The following is a 20,777-nucleotide window of genomic DNA, read 5'->3' as shown; positions in this document are numbered from 1 at the left end:
TTAACTTATCTCTGCATCGGGGTGAATGTTGCAACAAACTAAAAAAAAAATTAGTCGTTTATTGCTATCTCGAACTGCGTGTGGTTGACTTTGCGCAGTGACGATATCGTAGCTGATGAGGTTTATCCGAGGCGCGATTATTGCTAGTTGAAAACTATACCCAATACCCCGCCCGATGGCTTAAAAAGCTTTCGCGGCAATATTTGACCGGTTTTAAGAAATCGTTATTCAGACAACATCTCTTGCACAAATATGTAAAAAATCTGCTTTCTTCTATATATTAGTTGTTTTATTTTTCTTTTGATGAAGTTTGTCACACTAAATATAGATTCAGTAGCAAAATTGTCTTTTATGGCATCCCAAGAGTTCCCTGGCACAGCAATTCTTAGTCGCAGTAACTTCCGTTATAAACATAAAATGCTAAAACCTCGTTACTCTGGTCTCATTTCACAACGTGTAAATCTTTCGCCTTTTACTAAAGATTTCCGTGAAGTGGGACATTGCAATGAGTCTTTAGTTATTTCTTGCATCTGCAGACATGTTCTGCAGTTTTACCGAAAAATGAGTTAAACTTGACTTAATCTAAGCAGTTCAAAATAAAACAAGACCTGATTTAGTGTAGTCTACAAGTTTAACGTATCTCTGCATCGGGGTGAAGGTTGCAACAAACTAAAAAAATAAATTAGTCGTTTATTGCTATCTCGAACTGCGTGTGGTTGTCTTTGCGCAGTGGCGATATTGTAGCTGATGAGGTTTATCCGAGGCGCGATTATTGCTAGTTGAAAACTATACCCAACACCCCGCCCGATGGCTTAAAAAGCTTTCGCGGCAATATTTGACCGGTTTTAAGAAATCATTATCCAGACAACATCTCTTTCACAACTACGTCGAAAATCTACTTTCTTCTATAGATTAGTTGTTTGATGTTTCTTTTGGTAAAGTTTGTCAAACTAAATATAGATTCAGTAGCAAAATTGTCTTTTATGGCATCCCAAGAGTTCCCTGGCACAGTAATTCTTTGTCGCAGTAACTTCCGTTATAAACATAAAATGCTAAAACCTCGTTACTCTGGTCTCATTTCACAACGTGTAAATCTTTCGCATTTTACTAAAGATTTCCGTGAAGTGGGACATTGCAATGAGTCTTTAGTTATTTCTTGCATCTGCAGACATGTTCTGCAGTTTTACCGAAAAATGAGTTAAACTTGACTTAATCTAAGCAGTTCAAAATAAAAGAAGACCTGATTTAGTGTAGTCTACAAGTTTAACGTATCTCTGCTTGATTCATTCGAATTAAGGAGATTCATTCGAATTAAGGAAATTAAGATCTCTTGATATAATCTAAAAGTAAATAATAAAATGGCACAACTGAGAGGCATTTTATTAGAATTGAAAGAAATGAAGAGCAAGCTTGAATTGCTTGAAAATGTGCAAGAAAATGTGGAATTGATAAAAAACAGCACTAGTGAAACAAACATCGAAGTAATGGAATTAAGAAATGATTTACAAATAGTGAAAAAAGAGCGCTCCAAAAACAAAAAGAAGAAAACGAAAAACTAACAAGCTATTTACATTCATATGCATATAAAATGGACAAACTAGAACAATATGGTAGGCGAGAAAACATAAGAATTTATGGAATAGAAGAAACTGAAGATGATAGAGATGACGGAGAAGAACAAGCAATTCAAATTGCGAAGAAACTTTCAATAAACCTTACTTCAAATGAACTTGAAAGAGCGCATAGAGTGGGGAAAAAACGGGAGGGTAAAGATCGACCCATAATTGTGAGATTCAATTCTTTCAAAAAGCGACAAGAATTTATGCAAAAAAGGAAAAAACTCCAAAACAGAAAAATCTACATAAATGAAGATATGACAACAATTAGGTACAAGATCTTTCATTACTTGAAACAACACAAACAAGTTATAGCAATGGGAACAGTAAATGGAAAAATAGCAATCAAAATCGGAGAAAACTGGACCCACATAGACACCCCGGAAGATCTGCTGCCAACAGGTTTGGTCATCGACTGGCAAGAAATAGCTAAAATATATGGACACTGATGCTAATGTTTAACATGTATAGTTTTGTTTATGTATATATATATCTGTAATATAATATTTTATCATTGTCATTATGAATAACACTAAAGATATAAATACTGACACTCACCCTAATCTCGCTGGAGATTTTACAACTCATTTATTAGGAAATATTGAACAATGTAAAGAAATAAACACAAAATATTTCAACACAGTACTAAACAACCAAGCAAACCCATCATTGGTCATACTTCATAGCAATGTAAGAAGCCTGGACAAAAACAAGCATAAATTAGAAGAGCTAATTCACCAGCTCAGCATAAAACCATCTTTTATTTTAATAACTGAAACCAGGCTATCTAACCAGAAAACACTCTTTGATACAAATATTGACGGGTATCAAATGCACTTTAAGCATTCCAACACAAATGCTGGAGGTGTGTGCATCTATTCTCAAAATAGTATACCTGTAAAAGAAAGGGAAGATTTACAAATCAGTATACCACAAGAATGTGAAAATTTATGGTTAGAAGTAGGATTAAATAACAAAAAAACTATTATTTCTGTAATATACCGGCACCCTGAGCCAGACTTTGCAACCTTTCAAAACGAATTTACAAAAAACATGGAAATCCTAGAAAAACAAAAAACAACATACTACATTGGAGGTGACTTTAATATTAATCTACTAAACACCAAAACAAATACGATACAAGCATACATAAACAATATAAATACAACCGGAAGTCAAATACTTATAGATAAACCAACAAGGTATGAACAACACTGTAAGCCATCACTTTTAGATCACTACTACACAAACGATATTAAAAGGCATATAGTACCGGTAATACTACAATATGATGTTTCAGACCACCTGCCAACAGCACTCATACTACCATACCCACAACCACCAAACAGACAACAAACCAAATATACAAAAAGGGATTTAAAAAATTTTAACGAAGAACATTTTCTTAACGAACTCCAACAATCCCTTGACAGTAAATTCTACCAATTAGAAGACAACGTAACCTTAGAGGAAGAATTTGTAATGTTTATAGATACGTTTAAAAACATATTACGAAAACATGCCCCAATGCGACCCCTAACTAGGAAAGAAAAAAAACTAAAATGCAAGCCATGGATAACACCTGGCATACTAAAATCAATCAAAAGAAAAAACAAAATGTTTCAAAAATACTACAAAACAAACGACACTGAAAAGCTCAAGGCATACAAAATATATAATAATCACTTAACAAAAATAAAAACTATGTCAAAACAACTATTTTATCAAAACAAAATAGGCAATAAAAAAGACACAACAAAAATCTGGAAAGTAGTGAAAGAAATACTAAATAACAAAAAGCCTAAACAGGGAATTAAATGTTTATCAGTAAGGAATGATAATGTTACAGATCCTCAAATAATTTCAAACACACTCAACAAATACTTTCAAACAGTTGGGGAAACACTGGCCAAACAAATTCCATCTTCGACCAATGATTTTACAAAATACCTAAAAAATCGACAACAAAACTCATTTTTTCTTTCGGCGACCACAGACTTTGAGGTATCAAAGTACATTGCACTTTTAGACCAAAAAAAAGCAGAAGGACCATACAACATACCAGTAAAATTTTTAAAACTTAGTTTAAAAGTCATTACACCATACCTAACGTATCTGTTTAATAAGTGCATAACTTCTTTCACCATACCACAATGTTTAAAAAAGAGTCATATAACCCCAGTTCCTAAAGTAAAATATCCCCATTTACCTGCTGATTTTCGCCCAATAACAATAACACCAGTACTGAGCAAAATTTTTGAAAAGATTATTCTTTTTCAACTTACCAAATTTTTTACTAAAAACAATACAATTACACCAGATCAGTTTGGATTTCGCAAAAACCACTCAACCTCATTTGTAACTGCAGCCCTCTATGAAAACATACTACATTCTTTAGATAATGGACAACATCACTGTACTGTATACATGGACCTATCTAAAGCATTTGACACAGTAAATCACTCAATATTACTCAGGAAGTTACAACATTATGGAATTAGAGGGGGGCCTTTAAATCTTTTGGAAAATTTTTTAACAAATCGCCTAAACGCAACAATTACCAGACAATGCAAATCACAATACTTACAAGTAAAATGTGGCTTACCACAAGGTTCTATCCTATCTCCAATATTATTCCAAATATACACAAATGATTTACCAAATGTCACAGACATGTCATGTAAAATGTATGCTGATGATACCATATTTTATGCGGCCTCTCTTGAATCAAAGGACCTACAAAAACAAATGCAACAGGAAATAATTAAAGTAGATGACTGGATGAGGACAAATAAACTATCACTAAATTATACAAAAACTCAATATGTAATAACACATAATAAAAACCTAAAAATTGCAGATTTTTCACTTCATATAAATAATGTAGAACTCCACAGAAGCAACTCAGTTAAATATTTAGGAATTGTCATGGATGACAAAGTCAACTGGTCACAACACATTACAGCAGTATCATCCAGGGTCTCACAGTCCATTGGAGTACTCTACAAAATTAAACGATACATAAATAAAAACACATTATTATTGCTATACTACGCCTTTATTCACTCCCACCTGCAATATGGAATAATAAACTGGGGACGAGCTAGCCAATCACACCTTCAGCATTTACAAATACTCCAGAACAGAGCATTGAGAGTCATATCTGGAATCAGCAATTACAGTCATATCCATACAAAAACAATCTTCAAAGAAAACAAAATACTACAAATACAAGATATAACACAACTGGAAATTCTTAAATTCATGCACCATTACAAAAATAACTCACTTCTAGCTTTGTTTCAAAATTTTTTAAGACCTATATCTGAGATACATAGGCATAACACTAGACTGGAAGACGCAAAAAATTACTATGTTGAAAAAATACGTAGGATCTCGGGCCAAAAACAGCTTAAATATATAGGACCTAAAATATGGGCAACCTTACGTCACGAACAAAAAAATCTCACCTTCAAACACTTCCAAGACAGTGTGAAATCGCAACTATTGCAATCGTATTAAATGCAGCTTTATCATCTTCTATTGATTTTGTTTACTTTCTCACCATGACAACTAAATGTAAACAACGGAGCAGACGCTGCCCGAGGTTTACAAATTGGTCAACAACCATTTTACTTATTATTTACCACTAATTTTATTACTATTACTAATAATTGCCAGCCGTAGGCGAAGTCGCACAGACACGTGCGAAGGCACAGATTTAAAATAAATCCTGCAGTACGTAACCGTTGTATAGTACCTTCTGACCTTATCGTTTTTTGCTAGTTTTACATTGCTTTTTCGTATCCATTTCTTATTTCAAAAAATTTATATAAAACCGTTAAAATCTACATACTTTTTATCTACGCACTTTTTGTTTCCAATTATTGTAACTTTCAATATTGCCACTAAATTTATTTATTTGTGAGGGGCAGCTCGACTCGATGACCGAATGGTCCTTTCGCTGTCCTTGTGTTATTATTTATGTTATTTTGTTTTTTTCGATGTTTGCAAACATGCACAAAAATAAATTGAATCTGAATCTGAATCTGCATCGGGATGAAGGTTGCAACAAACTAAAAAAAATAAATTAGTCGTTTATTGCTATCTCGAACTGCGTGTGGTTGTCTTTGCGCAGTGGCGATATCGTAGCTGATGAGGTTTATCCGAGGCGCGATTATTGCTAATTGAAAACTATACCCAATACCCCGCCCGATAGCTGAAAAAGCTTTCGCGGCAATATTTGACCGGTTTTAAGAAATCGTTACCCAGACAAGATCTCTTTCACAACTATGTAGAAAATCTGCTTTCTGCTATATATCAGTCGTTTTATGTTTTTTTGGTAAAGTTTGTCACACTAAATATAGATTCAGTAGCAAAATTGTCTTCTATGGCATCCCAAGAGTTCCCTGGCACAGCAATTCTTAGTCGCAGTAACTTCCGTTATAAACATAAAATACCAAAACCTCGTTACTCTGGTCTCACTTCACAACGTGTAAATCTTTCGCCTTTTACTAAAGATTTTCGTGAAGTGGGACATTGCAATGAGTCTTTAGTTATTTCTTGCATCTGCAGACATGTTCTGCAGTTTTACCGAAAAAATAGTTAAACTTGACTTAATCTAAGCAGTTCAAAATAAAAGAAGATCTAATTTAGTTTAGTCTACAAGTTTAACTTATCTCTGCATCGGGGTGAATGTTGCAACAAACTAAAAAAAAAAATTAGTCGTTTATTGCTATCTCGAACTGCGTGTGGTTGACTTTGCGCAGTGACGATATCGTAGCTGATGAGGTTTATCCGAGGCGCGATTATTGCTAGTGGAAAACTATACCCAATACCCCGCCCGATGGCTTAAAAAGCTTTCGCGGCAATATTTGACCGGTTTTAAGAAATCGTTATCCAGACAACATCTCTTTCACAAGTATGTCGAAAATTTACTTTCTTCTATAGATTAGTTGTTTTATTTTTCTTTTGGTAAAGTTTGTCAAACTAAATATAGATTCAGTAGCAAAATTGTCTTTTATGGCATCCCAAGAGTTCCCTGGCACAGTAATTCTTAGTCGCAGTAACTTCCGTTATAAACATAAAATGCTAAAACCTCGTTACTCTGGTCTCATTTCACAACGTGTAAATCTTTCGCCTTTTACTAAAGATTTCCGTGAAGTGGGACATTGCAATTAGTCTTTAGTTATTTCTTGCATCTGCAGACATGTTCTGCAGTTTTACCGAAAAATGAGTTAAACTTGACTTAATCTAAGCAGTTCAAAATAAAAGAAGACCTGATTTAGTGTAGTCTACAAGTTTAACGTATCTCTGCATCGGGATGAAGGTTGCAACAAACTAAAAAAAATAAATTAGTCGTTTATTGCTATCTCGAACTGCGTGTGGTTGTCTTTGCGCAGTGGCGATATCGTAACTGATGAGGTTTATCCGAGGCGCGATTATTGCTAGTTGAAAACTATACCCAATACCCCGCCCGATAGCTGAAAAAGCTTTCGCGGCAATATTTGACCGGTTTTAAGAAATCGTTATCCAGACAACATCTCTTTCACAACTATGTAGAAAATCTGCTTTCTGCTATATATCAGTCGTTTTATGTTTTTTCGGTAAAGTTTGTCTCACTAAATTTAGATTCAGCAGCAAGATTGTCTTCTATGGCATCCCAAGATTTGCCTGGCACAGCAATTCTTAGTCGAAGTAACTTCCGTTATAAACATAAAATGTCAAACCTCGTTTCTCTGGTCTCATTTCACAACGTGAAAATCTTTCGCCTTTTACTAAAGATTTCCGTGAAGTGGGACATTGCAATGAGTCTTTAGTTATTTCTTGCATCTGCAGACATGTTCTGCAGTTTTACCGAAAAATGAGTTAAACTTGACTTAATCTAAGCAGTTCAAAATAAACGAAGATCTAATTTAGTTTAGTCTACAAGTTTAACGTATCTTGGCATCGGCGTGAAGGTTGCAACAAATTAAAAAAAATAGATTAGTCCTTTATTGCTATCTCGAACTGCATGTCGTTGACTTTGCGCAGTGGCGATATCGTAGCTAACGAGGTTTATCCGAGGCGCGATTTTTGCTAGTTGAAAACTATACGCAATACCCCGCCCGATGGCTTAAAAAGCTTTCGCGGCAATATTTAACCGGTTTTAAGAAATCGTTATACAGACAACATCTCTTGCACAAATATGTAAAAAGTCTGCTTTCTTCTATATATTAGTTGTTTTATGTTTCTTTTGATGAAGTTTGTCACACTAAATATAGATTCAGTAGCAAAATTGTCTTCTATGGCATCCCAAGAGTTCCCTGGCACAGCAATTCTTAGTCGCAGTAACTTCCGTTATAAACATAAAATGCCAAAACCTCGTTACTCTGGTCTCACTTCACAACGTGTAAATCTTTCGCCTTTTACTAAAGATTTCCGTGAAGTGGGACATTGCAATGAGTCTTTAGTTATTTCTTGCATCTGCAGACATGTTCTGCAGTTTTACCGAAAAAATAGTTAAACTTGACTTAATCTAAGCAGTTCAAAATAAAAGAAGATCTAATTTAGTTTAGTCTACAAGTTTAACTTATCTCTGCATCGGGGTGAATGTTGCAACAAACTAAAAAAAAATTAGTCGTTTATTGCTATCTCGAACTGCGTGTGGTTGACTTTGCGCAGTGACGATATCGTAGCTGATGAGGTTTGTCCGAGGCGCGATTATTGCTAGTTGAAAACTATACCCTATACCCCGCCCGATGGCTTAAAAAGCTTTCGCGGCAATATTTAACCGGTTTTAAGAAATCGTTATCCAGACAACATCTCTTTCACAACTATGTCGAAAATCTACTTTCTTCTATAGATTAGTTGTTTTATTTTTCTTTTGGTAAAGTTTGTCAAACTAAATATAGATTCAGTAGCAAAATTGTCTTTTATGGCATCCCAAGAGTTCCCTGGCACAGTAATTCTTAGTCGCAGTAACTTCCGTTATAAACATAAAATGCTAAAACCTCGTTACTCTGGTCTCATTTCACAACGTGTAAATCTTTCGCCTTTTACTAAAGATTTCCGTGAAGTGGGACATTGCAATGAGTCTTTAGTTATTTCTTGCATCTGCAGACATGTTCTGCAGTTTTACCGAAAAATGAGTTAAACTTGACTTAATCTAAGCAGTTCAAAATAAAAGAAGACCTGATTTAGTGTAGTCTACAAGTTTAACGTATCTCTGCATCGGGATAAAGGTTGCAACAAACTAAAAAAAATAAATTAGTCGTTTATTGCTATCTCGAACTGCGTGTGGTTGTCTTTGCGCAGTGGCGATATCGTAGCTGATGAAGTTTATCCGAGGCGCGATTATTGCTAGTTGAAAACTATACCCAATACCCCGCCCGATAGCTGAAAAAGCTTTCGCGGCAATATTTGACCGGTTTTAAGAAATCGTTATCCAGACAAGATCTCTTTCACAACTATGTAGAAAATCTGCTTTCTGCTATATATCAGTCGTTTTATGTTTTTTTGGTAAAGTTTGTCTCACTAAATTTAGATTCAGTAGCAAGATTGTCTTCTATGGCATCCCAAGATTTGCCTGGCACAGCAATTCTTAGTCGAAGTAACTTCCGTTATAAACATAAAATGTCAAACCTCGTTTCTCTGGTCTCATTTCACAACGTGAAAATCTTTCGCCTTTTACTAAAGATTTCCGTGAAGTGGGACATTGCAATGAGTCTTTAGTTATTTCTTGCATCTGCAGACATGTTCTGCAGTTTTACCGAAAAATGAGTTAAACTTGACTTAATCTAAGCAGTTCAAAATAAAAGAAGATCTAATTTAGTTTAGTCTACAAGTTTAATTTATCTCTGCATCGGGGTGAATGTTGCAACAAACTAAAAAAAAAAATTAGTCGTTTATTGCTATCTCGAACTGCGTGTGGTTGACTTTGCGCAGTGACGATATCGTAGCTGATGAGGTTTATCCGAGGCGCGATTATTGCCAGTTGAAAACTATACCCAATACCCCGCCCGATGGCTTAAAAAGCTTTCGCGGCAATATTTGACCGGTTTTAAGAAATCGTTATCCAGACATCTCTTTCACAACTATCTCGAAAATCTATTTTCTTCTATAGATTAGTTGTTTTATTTTTCTTTTGGTAAAGTTGTCAAACTAAATATAGATTCAGTAGCAAAATTGTCTTTTATGGCATCCCAAGAGTTCCCTGGCACAGTAATTCTTAGTCGCAGTAACTTCCGTTATAAACATAAAATGCTAAAACCTCGTTACTCTGGTCTCATTTCACAACGTGTAAATCTTTCGCCTTTTACTAAAGATTTCCGTGAAGTGGGACATTGCAATGAGTCTTTAGTTATTTCTTGCATCTGCAGACATGTTCTGCAGTTTTACCGAAAAATGAGTTAAACTTGACTTAATCTAAGCAGTTCAAAATAAAAGAAGACCTGATTTAGTGTAGTCTACAAGTTTAACGTATCTCTGCATCGGGGTGAAGGTTGCAACAAACTAAAAAAAATAAATTAGTCGTTTATTGCTATCTCGAACTGCGTGTGGTTGTCTTTGCGCAGTGGCGATATTGTAGCTGATGAGGTTTATCCGAGCCGCGATTATTGCTAGTTGAAAACTATACCCAATACCCCGCCCGATGGTTAAAAAGCTTTCGCCGCAATATTTGGCCGGTTTTAAGAAATCGTTATCCAGACAACATCTCTTTTACAACTACGTCGAAAATCTACTTTCTTCTATAGATTAGTTGTTTTATGTTTCTTTTGGTAAAGTTTGTCAAACTAAATATAGATTCAGTAGCAAAATTGTCTTTTATGGCATCCCAAGAATTCCCTGGCACAGCAATTCTTAGTCGCAGTAACTTCCGTTATAAACATAAAATGCCAAAACCTCGTTACTCTGGTCGCACTTCACAACGTGTAAATCTTTCGCCTTTTACAAAAGATTTCCGTAAAGTGGGACATTGCAATGAATCTTTAGTTATTTCTTGCATCTGCAGACATGTTCTGCAGTTTTACCGAAAAATGAGTTAAACTTGACTTAATCTAAGCAATTCAAAATAAAAGAAGACCTGATTTAGTGTAGTCTACAAGTTTAACGTATCTCTGCATCGGGGTGAAGATTGCAACAAACTAAAAAAAATAAATTATTCGTTTATTGCTATCTCGAACTGCGTGTGGTTGTTTTTGCGCAGTGACGATATCGTAGCTGATGAGGTTTATCCGAGGCGCGATTATTGCTAGTTGAAAACTATACCCAATACCCCGCCCGATGGCTTAAAAAGTTTTTCGCGGCAAACTCTGTTGTGTTTTCAATCACGTTTGCGCCTTGCTTCTTTACAGAGTCCAAATAAGCACAGTTTGTTGTAACTTAAGTTGTATTCAGTCGAAATCAGTAAAATGGAATGGTAACGTAGTAGTAAGTGAACAGCCTTTTATAGGCTCACGAAGTAATTACCAACACACCAATTACATTCCTGCAGTAGGCACAAATCAAGCGCGTACACACACACAACGCATAGCAATTAAAATAACACAAGAATGCCTCGAGCCGCGTGCTCGGGAATAGCGCGGCCAATAAAATAACACAAGAATGCCTCGAGCCGCGTGCTCGGAAATGGCGCGGTTGCGTTCCACAACACCTCCCCTTTTAAATTATTGTCCACCCAGAACACCGTAGCCGAACCTCCTCGGCTGTAGACGTTGTCTCTTCGAGCGACGGGGATTGTCGGGACCAAACCTCGGGGAATCTGGAGGAGTAGGTGAGGATGATGCCGGTATATGAGTGGACGGGACCAGGGGAATATGCTCTGACGGACATGAAAGTTCAGGCTCACCCGGGTCATCGTCTTCATTAGGGTATCTAGGGCGAAGTTGGTCAAGGTGACGTCTCCAGATTGGACCACGAGGAAATACTCTCACGGTAAATGTTCTACTCCCACAGCATTTAACAATAGTGGCAGGAACCCATCTTTTCGAACCATCGTGTCTAGATCCAAAATATTGCGCGTAACATGGATCACCATTTCGAAAACTAATACGCACTGGTTTGTTGTTCTTCGACACGGAATTTTGTTGCTGGCGTTGCAAGACATGTGTAGGTGATGGTACCATCGTGTCTATGAGCGATCGAATTTGTCGAGCGTTAAGTAGCTCGCTCGGGGAGAAACCGCTAGAATTTGGGGTTCTTCGGTACTGAAGAAGAAACTCCTGTAAAGCTTCTTTCGGGGGTTTCTCTGACTTCTTCATTGCCTTTTTGAACGTTTGAACTAGCCGTTCGGCGGCGCCATTTGTGGACGGGTGATAAGGCGCACCCGTTAGATGAACAATACCCCTCTGCCGGCAGAAATCCTGGAATTTTTTATCTGAGACGATAGTGTGTGGATAACCAAAATGTGCAAAGTCTTCTTCGAGCAAGTTCATGGTCGCCTTGGACGTCATCAATGAAGTAGCATGAATGCACGGGTACTTGGAATAGGCGTCGATCATGAGCAACCAATTGCTCCCCAAGAAATTCACAGCATGGTCGATGTGAACACGACTCCATGGTTTTTCAGGAATCATCCATGGATGGACAGAAGGTTTAGTAGGAAGGTTTTGCTGTTCTCCGCATATGGAACATTTTCGGCAAAGATTCAGAATATCGTCATCAATGTTCGGCCAGTACACTGCAGACCTAGCCAACTGCTTCATCCTTTGGATGCCAAAGTGACCTTGGTGTAGTAGTTGTAGGACGTGCTGTCGTAGCTTTTGCGGAATAACCAATCGAGTTCCATAGAACAGATAACCATGAGAAACTGTCAATAAATCAGCAGACCTGCGAAACTTTGCAGCTGGGTCATTTGAGGAAAAAGTTGTTGGCCAACCGTGTTGGACAAAACGCATGACTCGGGAAAGAACATCATCTTTTCCGGATTCCTTCTTCATGGTGTTGGGGTCTGTGGGCTGGACTTGACGACTTAGCGTAGTGATGGTGCAAACAGTGTCGACATCATCTGTAGTTTCCTCTTTGTCAAAATAGGCATCTTCCCCTTCTGGTAACCGGCTGAGTGCATCGGCGTTCTGGTGACTGGCGGTCTTCCTGTACTCGATTTTGTATTTAAACTGACCAAGGAAAAGCGCCCATCGTGCTAACCGATTTGCCGCAAGTGGAGGAGTTGGCTTTGTAGGACCAAAAAGTGCCAACAGTGGCTTGTGGTCGGTGACAAGAATGAATTCACGACCAAAAAGATACTGGTAAAATTTCTTCAGTGCGAAGATAATTGAAAGAGCCTCCTTTTGAATTTGGCTGTAGTTGCGCTGACTGGAGGTGAGCAACTTTGAGACATTGGCAATTGGCCTTTCGCTTCCGTCCGAATAGCGATGAAAAAGTACGGCACCAATGCCCACATTTGACGCATCACAAGATATCCCAATAGGAAGAGAGGGATCAAAGTAAGTTAAAACATTGTCAGAAGACAGCCATGTCTTCAATTGACGGAAAGCTTTTGATTCTTCGTTATTCCAACTCCAAAGAACTTTGTCTCGAGTCAGACGATACAGAGGTTCAGCAATGGAAGAAAAACTTGGTGGCAAAAATTTACTATAAAATTGAACCGACCCAAGAAACGAACGTAGTGCCGATGCGTTTTTCGGTGCAGGCATATTGAGCACAGCATCGAGTTTGGAAGCTTTCCTGATGCCGTCTTTATGAAGTAAATGACCTAAGTATTCAACTGTGGGTTGTGCAAACTTGCATTTCTCTAAACGACAGCGAAGCCCCTTCTCACTTAAACGTTGAAGCAATTGACGGAGATTGTTTAAGTGATCTTTTGCCGATGAACCGCTGACAAGTAAATCATCAAGATATACAGCCACTCCTGGAAGATCTTGCGTCAGTTCGTCCATAATCTGTTGAAAGTATCCCGGAGCCGAGGTGATGCCAAACGGTAATACATTTTGCAGCAAGACACCTCGGTGAGTGCTCAACGCCAACCTTTTCCGGCTTTCGGGACCTAGACGTATTTGGTTGTATGCATCAGCAAGATCGATTTTTGTGAAACCAAATCCTCCTCGAAGTTTCTGCATCAACGTATCTGGAAGAGGTAGTGGATGTCGATGGAGTGCCAATTGGGGATTTACCGTGGCTGAATAATCCCCGCAAAGTCTTAGCCGTGGCCTGTTGTGAGTTGACAACGGTGCTTTTCGAACAGGAACCACCGGTGTACCCCAGTCATTGAACTTGACTGGAGTCCAGATTCCTCGGGCAATTCCTGCGTCATATTCACGGGCAACATCTTCTTGTAGCGCAAATGGCACAGAACGGTGCTTAAAGAAAACCGGTTTAGCCTCCGCTTGAAACTTCACTTCAAGCTCTAAACCTTTCAAGCAACCCAGTTCAGGTTTGAAAATGTCTTTAAACTCGTTGCAAAGACCTCGGCAAGCATCTTGTAAAGGCAGATAGAGTTGGTCGCCCGAAGTAACAACGGAATTCACGCAATCTTTGGAAGATGAATGATGCAGTATGTCGTCAACCGAAATCTCCAAAGAACATATGGCATTGCGACCAAGCAAATTTAAGCATGGAACTTTCGTGACAAAGAAATCTTGATCAAAGACTCGACCACCATAAGTAGTTGGCGTCGTAAACATACCCAACAAAGGCACTGGGTGCTCTGTCGCAGAATTAAAACGTCGATCAGGAGCGCGAAGCTTAGGCGATCCGATTCTCTTCCAATCGTGGACAGACAAGAAATTTCCACTGGTTGCTGTATCCAGCTCAAATTCGCAAACTTTGCCAAAAAGTGACACCACAACCTTCAACTTGTGTAGTGGGGAACGAGTGGAAATTGACTTCAGCAAATGAGCATTCGTCATCGAATTGACCACATCGGACTTCTTCTTACGGCAAGCATCTTCAGTATGACCTATACGATTGCAATATCGACACGTCGCATTCTTGTGACGGCAAACCGGCGCAAAATGACCAGTTTTCCCACAGCGATAACATCGGGCAGCTTCTTTGGGCTTCTCATTCGGTGCGGATTTTGTAAACGGCTTCTTGGATCCGCGCACCTTACGCACAGAACCGCTCGTCCCATAGACGGTTTCCTTGGCAACTTGCGCCGCATCCTCCGTCTGCATGGCAACCTCAATCGCACGAGAGAAAGTAAGTTCATCTGACTTGAGTTTGAACATGGCCTTCAACACCGCTTCATTGGATATTGAACAGATGAACCTGGTTCGTAAAGCTTCATCCAACGGATCTTTGATAGAGGTGAAATCGCAAGTAGCAGCATCGTGACGAATACGGGCGGCTAATTCTTGCACCGTTTCACCTGGCTTGCGCTGCATGTTGCTCCAAAACCGAAACCTTTCGCGAATAATAAAACGCTTGGGATCAAATTGATCTTTCATGAAGCCTTCAATCTCATTCATTGTTAGATCGTTGACGTCTTTCGCTGGCGAACTTTGTCCTGCTAAATTGGACAGCAGCTTGTAAGTTGTCATGGTTTGGTTCGTTAAAAACACTTGGGCAACCCTCTTCTCGGATATTGCATGAGCCTTCACAAATGTTGAGAAGCGAGACCAGTAGTCATCCCACAATTCTGTCGTAGAATCAAAGGGGTTAAAGCTAGGTGCAGCAACATTAGAATTGGTAACAGCGGGACCAGAAGACTTTTCCAACACAGACAGGATAAGATTCATTTGCTCTTCATGCTGTCGTTGTTGCTCTTCATGCTGTCGTTGTTGCTGTTTTATCTGCTTCTGCATCGTCTCCAATAGCTTCTCCATATTGACACAAACGTTGAGATTGAAACAAGTCGTTCAGTTGACCGATCCCATCCTCGTCGCCAAAAACTCTGTTGTGTTTTCAATCACGTTTGCGCCTTGCTTCTTTACAGAGTCCAAATAAGCACAGTTTGTTGTAACTTAAGTTGTATTCAGTCGAAATCAGTAAAATGGAATGGTAACGTAGTAGTAAGTGAACAGCCTTTTATAGGCTCACGAAGTAATTACAAACACACCAATTACATTCCTGCAGTAGGCACAAATCAAGCGCGTACACACACACAACGCATAGCAATTAAAATAACACAAGAATGCCTCGAGCCGCGTGCTCGGGAATAGCGCGGCCAATAAAATAACACAAGAATGCCTCGAGCCGCGTGCTCGGAAATGACGCGGTTGCGTTCCACAACAATTTGACCGGTTTTAAGAAATCGTTATCCAGACAACATCTCTTTCACAACTATGTCGAAAATCTACTTTCTTCTATAGATTAGTTGTTTTATGTTTCTTTTGGTAAAGTTTGTCAAACTAAATATAGATTCAGTAGCAAAATTGTCTTTTATGGCATCCCAAGAGTTGCCTGGCACAGCAATTCTTAGTCGCAGTAACTTCCGTTATAAACATAAAATGCTAAAACCTCGTTACTCTGGTCTCATTTCACAAACGTGTAAATCTTTCGCCTTTTACTAAAGATTTCCGTGAAGTGGGACATTGCAATGAGTCTTTAGTTATTTCTTGCATCTGCAGACATGTTCTGCAGTTTTACCGAAAAATGAGTTAAACTTGACTTAATCTAAGCAGTTCAAAATAAAAGAAGACCTGATTTAGTGTAGTCTACAAGTTTAACGTATCTCTGCATCGGGGTGAAGGTTGCAACAAACTAAAAAAAATAAATTAGTCGTTTATTGCTATCTCGAACTGCGTGTGGTTGTCTTTGCGCAGTGGCGATATCGTAGCTGATGAGGTTGATCCGAGGCGCGATTATTGCTAGTTGAAAACTATATCCAATACCCCGCCCGATGGCTTAAAAAGGTTTCGCGGCAATATTTGACCGGTTTTAAGAAATCGTTATCCAGACAACATCTCTTTCACAACTATGTCGAAAATCTACTTTCTTCTATAGATTAGTTGTTTTATGTTTCTTTTGGTAAAGTTTGTCACACTAAATATAGATTCAGTAGCAAAATTGTCTTTTATGGCATCCCAAGGGTTGCCTGGCACAGCAATTCTTAGTCGCAGTAACTTCCGTTATAAACATAAAATGCCAAAACCTCGTTACTCTGGTCTCACTTCACAACGTGTAAATCTTTCGCCTTTTACTAAAAATTTCCGTGAAGTGGGACATTGCAATGAGTCTTTAGTTATTTCTTGCATCTGCAGACATGTTCTGCAGTTTTACCGAAAAATGAGTTAAACTTGACTTAATCTAAGCAGTTCAAAATAAAACAAGACCTGATTTAGTGTAGTCTACAAGTTTAACGTATCTCTGCATCGGGGTGAAGGATGCAACAAACTAAAAAAAATAAATTAGTCGTTTATTGCTATCTCGAACTGCATGTGGTTGACTTTGCGCAGTGACGATATCGTAGCTGATGAGGTTTATCCGAGGCGCGATTATTGCTAGTTGAAAACTATACCCAATACCCCGCCCGATGGCTTAAAAAGCTTTCGCGGCAATATTTGACCGGTTTTAAGAAATCGTTATCCAGACAAGATCTCTTTCACAACTATGTAGAAAATCTGCTTTCTGCTATATATCAGTCGTTTTATGTTTTTTTGGTAAAGTTTGTCACACTAAATATAGATTCAGTAGCAAAATTGTCTTCTATGGCATCCCAAGAGTTCCCTGGCACAGCAATTCTTAGTCGCAGTAACTTCCGTTATAAACATAAAATACCAAAACCTCGTTACTCTGGTCTCACTTCACAACGTGTAAATCTTTCGCCTTTTACTAAAGATTTCCGTGAAGTGGGACATTGCAATGAGTCTTTAGTTATTTCTTGCATCTGCAGACATGTTCTGCAGTTTTACCGAAAAAATAGTTAAACTTGACTTAATCTAAGCAGTTCAAAATAAAAGAAGATCTAATTTAGTTTAGTCTACAAGTTTAACTTATCTCTGCATCGGGGTGAATGTTGCAACAAACTAAAAAAAAAAATTAGTCGTTTATTGCTATCTCGAACTGCGTGTGGTTGACTTTGCGCAGTGACGATATCGTAGCTGATGAGGTTTATCCGAGGCGCGATTATTGCTAGTGGAAAACTATACCCAATACCCCGCCCGATGGCTTAAAAAGCTTTCGCGGCAATATTTGACCGGTTTTAAGAAATCGTTATCCAGACAACATCTCTTTCACAACTATGTCGAAAATCTACTTTCTTCTATAGATTAGTTGTTTTATTTTTCTTTTGGTAAAGTTTGTCAAACTAAATATAGATTCAGTAGCAAAATTGTCTTTTATGGCATCCCAAGAGTTCCCTGGCACAGTAATTCTTAGTCGCAGTAACTTCCGTTATAAACATAAAATGCTAAAACCTCGTTACTCTGGTCTCATTTCACAACGTGTAAATCTTTCGCCTTTTACTAAAGATTTCCGTGAAGTGGGACATTGCAATGAGTCTTTAGTTATTTCTTGCATCTGCAGACATGAGTTAAACTTGACTTAATAATCTAAGCAGTTCAAAATGAAAGAAGACCTGGTTTAGTGTAGTCTACAAGTCTAACGTATCTCTGCATCGGGGTGAAGGTTGCAACAAACTAAAAAAAATAAGTTAGTCGTTTATTGCTATCTCGAACTGCGTGTGGTTGTCTTTGCGCAGTGGCGATATTGTAGCTGATGAGGTTTATCCGAGGCGCGATTTTTGCTAGTTGAAAACTATACGCAATACCCCGCCCGATGGCTTAGAAAGCTTTCGCGGCAATATTTAACCGGTTTTAAGAAATCGTTATCCAGACAACATCTCTTTCACAACTATGTAGAAAATCTGCTTTCTTCTATATATTAGTTGTTTTATGTTTCTTTTGATGAAGTTTGTCACACTAAATATAGATTCAGTAGCAAAATTGTCTTCTATGGCATCCCAAGAGTTCCCTGACACAGCAATTCTTAGTCGCAGTAACTTCCGTTATAAACATAAAATGCCAAAACCTCGTTACTCTGGTCTCACTTCACAACGTGTAAATCTTTCGCCTTTTACTAAAGATTTCCGTGAAGTGGGACATTGCAATGAGTCTTTAGTTATTTCTTGCATCTGCAGACATGAGTTAATCTAAGCAGTTCAAAATGAAAGAAGACCTGGTTTAGTGTAGTCTACAAATCTAACGTATCTCTGCATCGGGGTGAAGGTTGCAACAAACTAAAAAAAATAAGTTAGTCGTTTATTGCTATCTCGAACTGCGTGTGGTTGTCTTTGCGCAGTGGCGATATTGTAGTTGATGAGGTTTATCCGAGGCGCGATTATTGCTAGTTGAAAACTATACCCAATACCCCGCCCGATGGCTTAAAAGCTTTCGCGGCAATATTTAACCGGTTTTAAGAAATCGTTATCCAGACAACATCTCTTTCACAACTATGTCGAAAATCTACTTTTTTCTATAGATTAGTTGTTTTACGTTTCTTTTGGTAAAGTTTGTCAAACTAAATATAGATTCAGTAGCAAAATTGTCTTTTATGGCATCCCAAGAGTTCCCTGGCACAGCAATTCTTAGTCGCAGTAACTTCCGTTATAAACATAAAATGCTAAAACCTCGTTACTCTGGTCTTACTTCAAAACGTGTAAATCTTTCGCCTTTTACTAAAGATTTCCGTGAAGTGGGACATTGCAATGAGTCTTTAGTTATTTCTTGCATCTGCACACATGTTCTGCAGTTTTACCGAAAAATTAGTTAAACTTGACTTAATCTAAGCAGTTCAAAATAAAAGAAGATCTAATTTAGTTTAGTCTACAAGTTTAACTTATCTCTGCATCGGGGTGAAGGTTGCAACAAACTAAAAAAAATAAATTAGTCGTTTATTGCTATCTCGAACTGCGTGTGGTTGGCTTTGCGCAGTGGCGATATCGTAGCTGATGAGGTTTATCCGAGGCGCGATTATTGCTAGTTGAAAACTATACCCAATACCCCGCCCGATGGCTTAAAAAGCTTTCGCGGCAATATTTGACCGGTTTCAAGAAATCGTTATCCAGACAACATCTCTTTCACAACTATGTCGAAAATCTACTTTCTTCTATAGATTAGTTGTTTTATGTTTCTTTTGGTAAAGTTTGGCACACTAAATTTAGATTCAGTAGCACAGATGTCTTTTATGGCATCCCAAGAGTTCCCTGGCACAGCAATTCTTAGTCGCAGTAACTTCCGTTATAAACATAAAATGCCAAAACCTCGTTACTCTAGTCTCATTTCACAACGTGAAAATCTTTCGCCTTTTACTAAAGATTTCCGTGAAGTGGGACATTGCAATGAGTCTTTAGTTATTTCTTGCATCTGCAGACATGTTCTGCAGTTTTACCGAAAAATGAGTTAAACTTGACGTAATCTAAGCAGTTCAAAATGAAAGAAGACCTGATTTAGTGTAGTCTACAAGTTTAACGTATCTTTGCATCGGCGTGAAGGTTGCAACAAATTAAAAAAAATAGATTAGTCGTTTATTGCTATCTCGAACTGCGTGTGGTTGACTTTGCGCAGTGGCGATATCCTAGCTGATGAGGTTTATCCGAGGCGCGATTATTGCTAGTTGAAAACTATACCCAATACCCCGCCAGATAGCTTAAAAAGCTTTCCGGGCAATATTTGACCGGTTTTAAGAAATCGTTATCCAGACAACATCTCTTTCACAACTGTGTAGAAAATCTGCTTTCTTCTAAATATTAGTCGTTTTATGTTTTTTTGGTAAAGTTTGTCTCACTAAATATAGATTCAGTAGCAAAATTGTCTATAGCATCCCAAGATTTGCCTGGCACAGCAATTCTTAGTCGCAGTAACTTCCGTTATAAACATAAAATGCCAAAACCTCGTTACTCTGGTCTCACTTCACAACGTGTAAATCTTTCGCCTTTTACTAAAGATTTCCGTGAAGTGGGACATTGCAATGAGTCTTTAGTTATTTCTTGCATCTGCAGACATGTTCTGCAGTTTTACCGTATTCTAAGCAGTTCAGATTAGTATCTCTTTAAAGGCAAATTAGTATCTTTTAAAATGAACAAACACGAAAGCTTCAATGATATTGACAAAAATTGTTTAATTGATCTAATTAAGCAAGGTGGCTATATTAAAATTATAGAAAATAAAAAGACAGACGCCGTCTCTAGTGTCCGTAAAAACGCAGCTTGGTTGGAAATTTCAAATAAGTATAATGGCATTACGACACGGCAAAAGCGTGATGCCAAGCAATTGCGTCAGC

At 38.1% G+C, this 20,777-nt stretch overlaps 1 long non-coding RNA gene, 35 other non-coding genes and 1 pseudogene across 39 annotated transcripts; 36 read left to right on the top strand and 1 right to left on the bottom strand.

The window, feature by feature from the left end:
- Nucleotides 1-86: 86 nt before the first annotated feature.
- On the top strand, nucleotides 87-222 carry LOC146141730 (U4 spliceosomal RNA). The gene has a single exon (XR_014499904.1). It is a non-coding gene; the product is annotated as a U4 spliceosomal RNA (small nuclear RNA).
- A 209-nt stretch (nucleotides 223-431) lies between these two features.
- LOC146141729 (U5 spliceosomal RNA) lies at nucleotides 432-550 on the top strand. The gene has a single exon (XR_014499397.1). It is a non-coding gene; the product is annotated as a U5 spliceosomal RNA (small nuclear RNA).
- Nucleotides 551-718: 168 nt separating this feature from the next.
- On the top strand, nucleotides 719-854 carry LOC146141728 (U4 spliceosomal RNA). The gene has a single exon (XR_014499853.1). It is a non-coding gene; the product is annotated as a U4 spliceosomal RNA (small nuclear RNA).
- A 209-nt stretch (nucleotides 855-1,063) lies between these two features.
- On the top strand, nucleotides 1,064-1,182 carry LOC146141727 (U5 spliceosomal RNA). The gene has a single exon (XR_014499588.1). It is a non-coding gene; the product is annotated as a U5 spliceosomal RNA (small nuclear RNA).
- Nucleotides 1,183-1,565: 383 nt separating this feature from the next.
- LOC146141726 (uncharacterized) lies at nucleotides 1,566-5,378 on the bottom strand. Of its 4 annotated transcripts, none has more exons than XR_014498692.1 (7): nucleotides 5,087-5,378; nucleotides 4,689-4,819; nucleotides 4,464-4,618; nucleotides 4,204-4,352; nucleotides 2,409-2,511; nucleotides 2,175-2,315; nucleotides 1,566-2,045 (listed from the first exon to the last, which is right to left on the bottom strand). It is a non-coding gene; the product is annotated as an uncharacterized LOC146141726 (long non-coding RNA). The 4 variants fall into 4 exon arrangements; XR_014498694.1 differs by having other exon boundaries at nucleotides 4,222-4,352; XR_014498695.1 differs by having other exon boundaries at nucleotides 4,689-4,779.
- A 364-nt stretch (nucleotides 5,379-5,742) lies between these two features.
- On the top strand, nucleotides 5,743-5,878 carry LOC146141725 (U4 spliceosomal RNA). Its single transcript, XR_014499824.1, has one exon. It is a non-coding gene; the product is annotated as a U4 spliceosomal RNA (small nuclear RNA).
- A 208-nt stretch (nucleotides 5,879-6,086) lies between these two features.
- LOC146141724 (U5 spliceosomal RNA) lies at nucleotides 6,087-6,205 on the top strand. Its single transcript, XR_014499521.1, has one exon. It is a non-coding gene; the product is annotated as a U5 spliceosomal RNA (small nuclear RNA).
- Nucleotides 6,206-6,373: 168 nt separating this feature from the next.
- Nucleotides 6,374-6,509, top strand: LOC146141723 (U4 spliceosomal RNA). The gene has a single exon (XR_014500026.1). It is a non-coding gene; the product is annotated as a U4 spliceosomal RNA (small nuclear RNA).
- Nucleotides 6,510-6,718: 209 nt separating this feature from the next.
- On the top strand, nucleotides 6,719-6,837 carry LOC146141722 (U5 spliceosomal RNA). Its single transcript, XR_014499596.1, has one exon. It is a non-coding gene; the product is annotated as a U5 spliceosomal RNA (small nuclear RNA).
- A 169-nt stretch (nucleotides 6,838-7,006) lies between these two features.
- LOC146141721 (U4 spliceosomal RNA) lies at nucleotides 7,007-7,142 on the top strand. The gene has a single exon (XR_014499950.1). It is a non-coding gene; the product is annotated as a U4 spliceosomal RNA (small nuclear RNA).
- Nucleotides 7,143-7,349: 207 nt separating this feature from the next.
- On the top strand, nucleotides 7,350-7,468 carry LOC146141720 (U5 spliceosomal RNA). Its single transcript, XR_014499564.1, has one exon. It is a non-coding gene; the product is annotated as a U5 spliceosomal RNA (small nuclear RNA).
- Nucleotides 7,469-7,637: 169 nt separating this feature from the next.
- Nucleotides 7,638-7,773, top strand: LOC146141719 (U4 spliceosomal RNA). The gene has a single exon (XR_014500038.1). It is a non-coding gene; the product is annotated as a U4 spliceosomal RNA (small nuclear RNA).
- Nucleotides 7,774-7,982: 209 nt separating this feature from the next.
- Nucleotides 7,983-8,101, top strand: LOC146141718 (U5 spliceosomal RNA). Its single transcript, XR_014499280.1, has one exon. It is a non-coding gene; the product is annotated as a U5 spliceosomal RNA (small nuclear RNA).
- A 166-nt stretch (nucleotides 8,102-8,267) lies between these two features.
- LOC146141717 (U4 spliceosomal RNA) lies at nucleotides 8,268-8,403 on the top strand. Its single transcript, XR_014500047.1, has one exon. It is a non-coding gene; the product is annotated as a U4 spliceosomal RNA (small nuclear RNA).
- A 209-nt stretch (nucleotides 8,404-8,612) lies between these two features.
- LOC146141716 (U5 spliceosomal RNA) lies at nucleotides 8,613-8,731 on the top strand. Its single transcript, XR_014499396.1, has one exon. It is a non-coding gene; the product is annotated as a U5 spliceosomal RNA (small nuclear RNA).
- A 169-nt stretch (nucleotides 8,732-8,900) lies between these two features.
- LOC146141715 (U4 spliceosomal RNA) lies at nucleotides 8,901-9,036 on the top strand. The gene has a single exon (XR_014499957.1). It is a non-coding gene; the product is annotated as a U4 spliceosomal RNA (small nuclear RNA).
- A 207-nt stretch (nucleotides 9,037-9,243) lies between these two features.
- LOC146141714 (U5 spliceosomal RNA) lies at nucleotides 9,244-9,362 on the top strand. The gene has a single exon (XR_014499563.1). It is a non-coding gene; the product is annotated as a U5 spliceosomal RNA (small nuclear RNA).
- A 168-nt stretch (nucleotides 9,363-9,530) lies between these two features.
- Nucleotides 9,531-9,666, top strand: LOC146141713 (U4 spliceosomal RNA). The gene has a single exon (XR_014500021.1). It is a non-coding gene; the product is annotated as a U4 spliceosomal RNA (small nuclear RNA).
- Nucleotides 9,667-9,871: 205 nt separating this feature from the next.
- LOC146141712 (U5 spliceosomal RNA) lies at nucleotides 9,872-9,990 on the top strand. The gene has a single exon (XR_014499395.1). It is a non-coding gene; the product is annotated as a U5 spliceosomal RNA (small nuclear RNA).
- Nucleotides 9,991-10,159: 169 nt separating this feature from the next.
- On the top strand, nucleotides 10,160-10,294 carry LOC146141711 (U4 spliceosomal RNA). The gene has a single exon (XR_014500060.1). It is a non-coding gene; the product is annotated as a U4 spliceosomal RNA (small nuclear RNA).
- Nucleotides 10,295-10,503: 209 nt separating this feature from the next.
- Nucleotides 10,504-10,622, top strand: LOC146141710 (U5 spliceosomal RNA). Its single transcript, XR_014499636.1, has one exon. It is a non-coding gene; the product is annotated as a U5 spliceosomal RNA (small nuclear RNA).
- Nucleotides 10,623-10,791: 169 nt separating this feature from the next.
- On the top strand, nucleotides 10,792-10,928 carry LOC146141709 (U4 spliceosomal RNA). Its single transcript, XR_014500064.1, has one exon. It is a non-coding gene; the product is annotated as a U4 spliceosomal RNA (small nuclear RNA).
- A 5,092-nt stretch (nucleotides 10,929-16,020) lies between these two features.
- Nucleotides 16,021-16,140, top strand: LOC146141708 (U5 spliceosomal RNA). The gene has a single exon (XR_014499518.1). It is a non-coding gene; the product is annotated as a U5 spliceosomal RNA (small nuclear RNA).
- A 169-nt stretch (nucleotides 16,141-16,309) lies between these two features.
- LOC146141707 (U4 spliceosomal RNA) lies at nucleotides 16,310-16,445 on the top strand. Its single transcript, XR_014499994.1, has one exon. It is a non-coding gene; the product is annotated as a U4 spliceosomal RNA (small nuclear RNA).
- A 209-nt stretch (nucleotides 16,446-16,654) lies between these two features.
- On the top strand, nucleotides 16,655-16,773 carry LOC146141706 (U5 spliceosomal RNA). The gene has a single exon (XR_014499527.1). It is a non-coding gene; the product is annotated as a U5 spliceosomal RNA (small nuclear RNA).
- A 169-nt stretch (nucleotides 16,774-16,942) lies between these two features.
- Nucleotides 16,943-17,078, top strand: LOC146141705 (U4 spliceosomal RNA). Its single transcript, XR_014499903.1, has one exon. It is a non-coding gene; the product is annotated as a U4 spliceosomal RNA (small nuclear RNA).
- Nucleotides 17,079-17,286: 208 nt separating this feature from the next.
- On the top strand, nucleotides 17,287-17,405 carry LOC146141704 (U5 spliceosomal RNA). The gene has a single exon (XR_014499278.1). It is a non-coding gene; the product is annotated as a U5 spliceosomal RNA (small nuclear RNA).
- Nucleotides 17,406-17,573: 168 nt separating this feature from the next.
- Nucleotides 17,574-17,709, top strand: LOC146141703 (U4 spliceosomal RNA). The gene has a single exon (XR_014500025.1). It is a non-coding gene; the product is annotated as a U4 spliceosomal RNA (small nuclear RNA).
- A 209-nt stretch (nucleotides 17,710-17,918) lies between these two features.
- On the top strand, nucleotides 17,919-18,037 carry LOC146141702 (U5 spliceosomal RNA). Its single transcript, XR_014499630.1, has one exon. It is a non-coding gene; the product is annotated as a U5 spliceosomal RNA (small nuclear RNA).
- Nucleotides 18,038-18,186: 149 nt separating this feature from the next.
- Nucleotides 18,187-18,322, top strand: LOC146141701 (U4 spliceosomal RNA). Its single transcript, XR_014500037.1, has one exon. It is a non-coding gene; the product is annotated as a U4 spliceosomal RNA (small nuclear RNA).
- Nucleotides 18,323-18,531: 209 nt separating this feature from the next.
- LOC146141700 (U5 spliceosomal RNA) lies at nucleotides 18,532-18,644 on the top strand (annotated as a pseudogene).
- A 141-nt stretch (nucleotides 18,645-18,785) lies between these two features.
- LOC146141699 (U4 spliceosomal RNA) lies at nucleotides 18,786-18,920 on the top strand. The gene has a single exon (XR_014499992.1). It is a non-coding gene; the product is annotated as a U4 spliceosomal RNA (small nuclear RNA).
- A 209-nt stretch (nucleotides 18,921-19,129) lies between these two features.
- LOC146141698 (U5 spliceosomal RNA) lies at nucleotides 19,130-19,248 on the top strand. Its single transcript, XR_014499522.1, has one exon. It is a non-coding gene; the product is annotated as a U5 spliceosomal RNA (small nuclear RNA).
- Nucleotides 19,249-19,417: 169 nt separating this feature from the next.
- LOC146141697 (U4 spliceosomal RNA) lies at nucleotides 19,418-19,553 on the top strand. Its single transcript, XR_014499823.1, has one exon. It is a non-coding gene; the product is annotated as a U4 spliceosomal RNA (small nuclear RNA).
- A 209-nt stretch (nucleotides 19,554-19,762) lies between these two features.
- LOC146141696 (U5 spliceosomal RNA) lies at nucleotides 19,763-19,881 on the top strand. The gene has a single exon (XR_014499552.1). It is a non-coding gene; the product is annotated as a U5 spliceosomal RNA (small nuclear RNA).
- A 169-nt stretch (nucleotides 19,882-20,050) lies between these two features.
- LOC146141695 (U4 spliceosomal RNA) lies at nucleotides 20,051-20,186 on the top strand. Its single transcript, XR_014500044.1, has one exon. It is a non-coding gene; the product is annotated as a U4 spliceosomal RNA (small nuclear RNA).
- A 205-nt stretch (nucleotides 20,187-20,391) lies between these two features.
- On the top strand, nucleotides 20,392-20,510 carry LOC146141694 (U5 spliceosomal RNA). The gene has a single exon (XR_014499277.1). It is a non-coding gene; the product is annotated as a U5 spliceosomal RNA (small nuclear RNA).
- Nucleotides 20,511-20,777: the final 267 nt, after the last annotated feature.

The sequence above is a fragment of the Ascidiella aspersa genome, chromosome 5 (assembly GCF_963924565.1).
Source record: "Ascidiella aspersa chromosome 5, kaAscAspe10.2, whole genome shotgun sequence".
Taxonomy (NCBI): Eukaryota; Metazoa; Chordata; class Ascidiacea; order Phlebobranchia; family Ascidiidae; genus Ascidiella; species Ascidiella aspersa.
This window is presented reverse-complemented; position numbering and strand designations above follow the sequence as displayed.